Below are 6,369 nucleotides of genomic sequence, written 5' to 3'. Positions count from 1 at the left end.
AGAAGCAGGAGGAAGGGTCACCATCCCCCAGCCCTGTACATCCCTGGAGGACAAACTGGGGTTACCAGGCAGGCAAGCTCAGTGTCTTCAGGGACAGGCAGGTGACAGATGTGAGCATCCCTGCTAAGAAATACACCAGGACTATACCAGTGGGGCCTGAGCCCACCTGGAGAGAATATGCCCCACCCAGAGGCTTTCAGATCCCTCCTTGCCCTTTTTAAAGGTTTTCTCCTCAAACAAAATTCATGCACTGGAGAAAAATCCCCATGGGCCACGAGTTTGGTACCTTTACTTATGGGGGCTGGATTCACCTTTCTTTAAGGGGATTAACCATCCCTCTTCTGTATTCTTCTGGGAGAAAGGCTAGCATTTAACCTCCTGGTTTGGAAAACTTGAAAGAGACCAAGCCTCTTGCTTCCTTCCCTTTCTAATCTGTTCCTCTTCTCTTTCATCTCATATCTCTTCTCTCCCTCCTTTTCTGTCTGGACCCCTCCTCTTTCTATCCTTCCCATCCTTTTAAAAAGAGCACTGAGCAAGGAGGGAAGAGACCCAGGCTCTTCACCCACTCCGTAAATGCCTTGGGAAATCTTCTCCCCTCTCTGGGTGTTAGTTTGCTCATTTGTAAAAGGAGGGTGTTGGATTGGGTCATAATTTCCAAACAGTGAGTGATGAGGACCAAGAGGACCAAGAGGCTCAGGTTCTTCCCCTAGAAGTTCCAGAGGCAGCTTGCTTGGCTATTTTAATAGCAGTCCCTCATGTGAGCAAAGGGTTCTGCAGCTAATACAACTTGAAATTCCCTAGGTCATTTAATTGAAGGCCTTCCAGTCTTTAGATTCCGTGTTTCCTCTTCTCTTTCTCTTCTGTCCCCCGCTTCTCTTCCCCCCTACCCCCCATCCCCCCCCCTGGATCCCTCGCTTAGATCCTCAGGTTTGCTAACAGAGCTTATGATCCTTAAAGGTTGCAACCCTGAGTCTAACCTGCTATCTCTCTCGAGGGCTCTGTGATTTCACTTGCAACATGAAAGAAGAGAGCCTTTCTTTCCTGAAATCCCAGAACAGTGAGGGACACCCAAGGGCCACGATGAATTGTAGTCAGCCATCTATCTTGGCCCCTGGTCCCGACATCGATCTCCAGCCCCCACTCCCCCACTCCACTGCCTGCCTCCCAGCCACATCCCAAGTTGGGTTATTCTCCTGATTCAGACATTTTTGTGGTGTGAAATCATCTCCGCCCCAGCCAGCTGAGGCCGGGAGCTCGCTCACAGCCCACGGCAGCTGGCGGGCCCTCCCTTCCCCGCCACGTCCCACACCCTCAGCTCCTCTCCTCCGAGTGCTCAGAATTTCCACTTGATTTCCTTCCAGTTCTGGAAAGAAATGCAGACAGAGCGCAAGGGCTTGTGGGACTCGGCTCTGTCCTCTCCCAGTAGCTGCGGGTGCAGGTCCTGGCACATAGTTGACTCCCGGGCCAAAGTGGCTAAAATGAGCTGGTGAGATCAAGAGAGAATAGTAGAGCCACAGGGGGAGAGAGAGACACCGACGGTCTGTCACGATCGGGAGGCAGACAGAGCGGAGGAGGTAGACACGGGAGGAGACAGACATAGACACAGGTGTGGGGACACTTACCCCCAACTTAGCCGTAAGACAGGTGACTGCGTGTCCCCTCCACATCAGCCTAGAGCGTGGTCTGACAGGCCCATCGGGGACCCCCCACCCCTCTCGGGACGCACTGTTGTTTGACTTGCGACTTACTACTGATTAGGACTCTGACTCTGCAGGTACATATTAACCTATAGATTTCTGTCCAGTTAAAGGAAGAAGAAGCTCAGAGGTTACAGTTTTGGTGCCTTCCAGGACATTAACCCGTTTTGTAGATGAATTCTCTTTGAACCAGCTTTACCATCCTTAGTCCCTCTCTAACCGGGGAAAGAAATCATTGACATGTGCTCATTTTTTATCTGATAAGAGTTCGTTTTTAACTTTAAAAAGAAATTTTTTTGGCAAGAGAGGCAGAAATAGAATGAGAAGACCGACAGACACTGAGAGGGAGCAGGAGAAAGAGACAGAGACTCAGACAGAGAAGGGCAGGGGGCATGGGACCCAGTCAAATCCACAGAGTCAGAGTCTGGGGCGGCCGCGCGCACGCGCACAACCAGAAATAGCACGGGCCTCGGCTGGGGGAGGGAAAACAGAGGTGAGGGGGACCTTCAAATTCACTTCTTATGAGCATTTATGCTTTTAAAATAGAGAATCAGGCATAGAGGGAAAGACAAAGAGCCTGGGAGAGAACAAGAAAGCACCAAAGAGAGGCGACATCAGAGTCAGAGAAGCAGAGGCAGCCAGATTCTGATGGATGGCTCCTGAGGGCAGGGACCGTGCCTGGTTCCGGTGCGGGAGGCAGGGAGGAAGACAGAGGAGGCAAACCTGGAGAAGGCAGGCAGAGGGAGACAGGGACAGAACAGGAACAAACAGGGCCAGGAGCAGGCGGAGGGGCAGACAGGGGCGGGGGGCTGGACCTTCTCCCTCCTTCTGGAACCCGGTGCTCAGTCTTGAAGGAGGACAGGAGAGCCACCCAGAAGAAATCCAGGAACTGGAGATGCTTCTCCAGGGCCCAGACCCAGCTCTGAGAGCGGCCAGGCCCACAGGCAACCATCTCTAGGTTAGCCTCATAAGGAGAAAGGAGCTGAGTGCCTGTCAAATCCAACCCAATTTAAGAAATGAGGTAACTCAGGCCCAGGCAGGGGGAGAGACTTGTTCAAGGTCACATGATTGATTTGTCTAACATCAGGACCAGGAACCAAGTCTGTGACTCCCTCTTTGATATTCTTCCCACTCTTGCCTCATTACTGTCCATTATACACATCGCAGCTAGAATGATCCTTTTAAAATGCAAATCGCTTCATGTCCCTGCCCTGCTTAAAACCCTTGCAGAATCATATCCCCCAATATCCATTTTCTAGCCAGCGAGATGTGTGGAGCTGGAGAGGGATCCTTTCAGGAATTTGACTCCCCTATAAATTTCATCTTGTTTTTTTGTTTAAAGATTTTATTTATTTATTTATTTGACAGAGAGAGACACAGGGAGAGAGGGATCACAAGCAGGGGGAGTGGGAGAGGGAGAAGCAGGCCTCCCCCCGAGCAGGGGAGGGGTGGGGCTTGAACCCAGGTGTGGGGCTTGAACCCAGGACCCTGGGATCATGACCTGAGCCAAAGGCAGATGCTTAATGACTGAGCCACCCAGGTGCCCCCCCCTTTTTTTTTCTTTAAATCAAATTGTTGGGACGCCTGGGTGGCTCAATTGGTTAAGCTTCTGCCTTAGGCTCAGATCATGATCCTAGGGTCCTGGGATCAAGTCCCACATTGGGCTCCTTGCTCAGCAGGGAGCCTGCTTTTCCCTCTGCCTGCTAGCAGCTCCCCCTGCTTGTGTTCTCTCTCTCTCTCTCTCTGACAAATAAATAAATTAAATCTTTTAAAAAATAAAAATAATTGTTTAAAAAAATAATAAAATAAAATAAATCAAATTGTTTATATAGATAGGGGCCCCACTCCTCCCACCAAAAAATTTGACCAAGGCTATGTACACCCTAAAGGCAGCTCTGCCTCTGGCTAAATCCAAATGTCTCATGTATTGTGGACTCTCCTCCTCAGATTCCTCATGCTCACTCTTGGCGGGCAGAACAGACAAAGCTGGGCTTCTTCATCTCTTCTCCCTCCCAAGATGGCAGAGACTCACTTCTGGTGGGATGGAAAGGGACTCCAAAGGACAGAATTATTGTTAATTTCAGTAATACTTTGATTAGCATGTGGAAGTTCACCTCTTTTGCCCTTCCTTTCTTCCTTTTTCCTGCGGCCTGGAATTCAGACACAATGGCTGGAGCACCAGCAGCCATCATAGACCACAGAGTGACTTTAAGGATGGAAGCCATTAGCTAAGGTGATAGAACAGAAAAAAAAAAAAACAAACAAAACAAAAAACACAACAGGTTGGTGCCTGATGACCAAGGAGCTGCCATATCAACCCTGGAATTTTACCTGAGAAAGAAATAATTTTTAACTTGTTTAAGTCACTATTATTTTGAGGTTTTCTATTGCATGCAGCCAAACAAACTTAGTTCTAACTGATTTACCCTTAGTGCTGCCTATTCCATTAGAATAAAACCCAGGGCGCCTGGGTGGCTCAGTTGGTTAAGAATAAAACCCAAATGCTTTCTCTTGACCCTCAAAGCCTTATGTAAGCTGGCCCCACCTTATCAGGCTTCAGGTCCAGCCACTCCCTCCCTTGCTCCATACTCTTTACATACCTTCTCTATGCCAAGCATAATGATTGTTTTCCTACCTCAGGGACCTGGCACTTGCTGGTCCCCTGCCTGGAATGATCCTAGCTCAGGTCTTCACAGACAAGCTACAACCCCCTCCCTCCCATCCATCTGATCTCAGCTTGACTAATTCTTGAGAGAAATCTTCACTAGGCACCTAATCTCAACGAAATTCATTACGTGCCCACAATCTCCAGTCATTCTACTATACCACACTGGGGTATTTTCTTTATAGCACTAATCACAAGATCAAATGAATTTGTGTGTTTATTTATGGGCTTGTTCTCTATCTCATGCTCCCCAGAATCTAAGCACCACATAAACAGGGACTTTATCTGTCTTCATCACTGATATAGTCCTTGTGCTTCACACAAGACGTATATTGGTTTGGCACTGATGATTTTTCCATTATCAGGAACTCACCATGTGAATTTTGTACGTTTGCTTTATCACCATTTAACAAAATCAGTCTTCGTCGATGCAAAGGTTAGAAAGTTTAAGGCTTTTTTTTTTTTAATATTTTATTTATTTGTTTGGCAGAGAAAGAGATAGTGAGAGCAGGAACAGAAGCAGGGGGAGTGGGAGAGGGAGAAGCAGGCTTCCTGCTGAGCCGGGAGCCCGATGTGGGGCTCGATCCCAGGACCCTGGGACCATGACCTGAGCCGAAGGCAGACGCTTAACGACTGAGCCACCCAGGTACCCCAGACGGTTTAAGGCTTAATGCTACAATTAGTATCAGGAAATTTACACTAATGAATATTCGAGTTAACTGGAATTTTATCTTGATGTTTACCTACTGGCAAGGTCACACAGTGTAATCTTTTCTAAGGACAATACATTAATTTTTTAATGTACTTTTTTCCCTCCTTATTTACATTGAAAATGATTTCACAGAAAAAACGAATTCATCATACAGCAGGCACGTGCTATGGGCAATAAAGGCAGGAATCAGACATGAATTGTGCCCATGAATGACCAATCTCTGTGGGTGAGAAAAGGCAAACATACACATAGTTTAAAGACACTAAGTTGTCCAACCAAACCATGAAAACACTATGCTTAAGTGAAAGAGGCAGTCACAAAAGACCATATATTGGGACACCTGGGTGGCTCAGTCATTAAGCATCTGCCCTCGGCTCAGGTCATGTTCCCAGGGTCCTGGGATCGAGTCTCGCATCGGGCTCCATGCTCAGCAGGGAGCCTGCTTCTCCCTCTGCTGTGCTCTCTCTCTCTCTGACAAATGAATAAATAAAAAATCTTTTTAGAAATTAAAAAATGTGTATCTACAAAACACCATATATTGCATGATACCATTTATATGATATATCCAAAATAGGCAAATCTATAGCGACAGAAAGAAGGATAGTAGTGGTTGCCTGGGAAGGGGGTAGGGGGCGTGGGCCTAGGGGGGATGGGAAATTGCTGCTAATGGGCATGGGGTTTCTTTTTGAGGTGAGAAAATATCCTAAAGATGACTGTGCTGATGGTGGCAGAAGCCTGTGACTATGCACTGAATTATACGCCTTAAATGGGTAAATTGTAGGATGTATTACTTTGCCGGGGCTGCCACAACAAAGTACCACAGGCTGGGGGGCTTAAACAACAGAAATGAATTTTCTCCTGGTTCTGGAGATGTCTGAGATCAAGGTGTTGGTGGGCTTGGTTTCTTCTGAGGCCTCTCTCTTTGGCTTGTAGATGGCAGTCTTCTCCCACGTCTTCACTAGGTCTTCACTCCAAATTTCCTCTTCTTATAAAGACACCAGCTGTGTGCGATTAGAGCCCACCACAATGACCTCATTTTATCTTAATTACGTCTTTAAAGACTCCGTCTCCAAATAAGATCACATTCTGAGGTACTAAGGGTTAGGACTTCAACATATGGATTTGGGGGGACATAATTCAGACTATAGCATATGATATGTGAATTATATATCACTAAAACAGAAAGAAAGAAAAGAAAGAAAGAAAGAAGAAAGAAAAGAAAGAAAGAAGAAAGAAAGAAAAGAAAGAAAGAGAGAGAGAGAAAGGGAGAAAGAAGGGAGGGAGGGATGAAGGGA

Source organism: Neomonachus schauinslandi, chromosome 7, assembly GCF_002201575.2.
Source record: "Neomonachus schauinslandi chromosome 7, ASM220157v2, whole genome shotgun sequence".
Taxonomy (NCBI): domain Eukaryota; kingdom Metazoa; phylum Chordata; class Mammalia; order Carnivora; family Phocidae; genus Neomonachus; species Neomonachus schauinslandi.
This window is presented reverse-complemented; position numbering follows the sequence as displayed.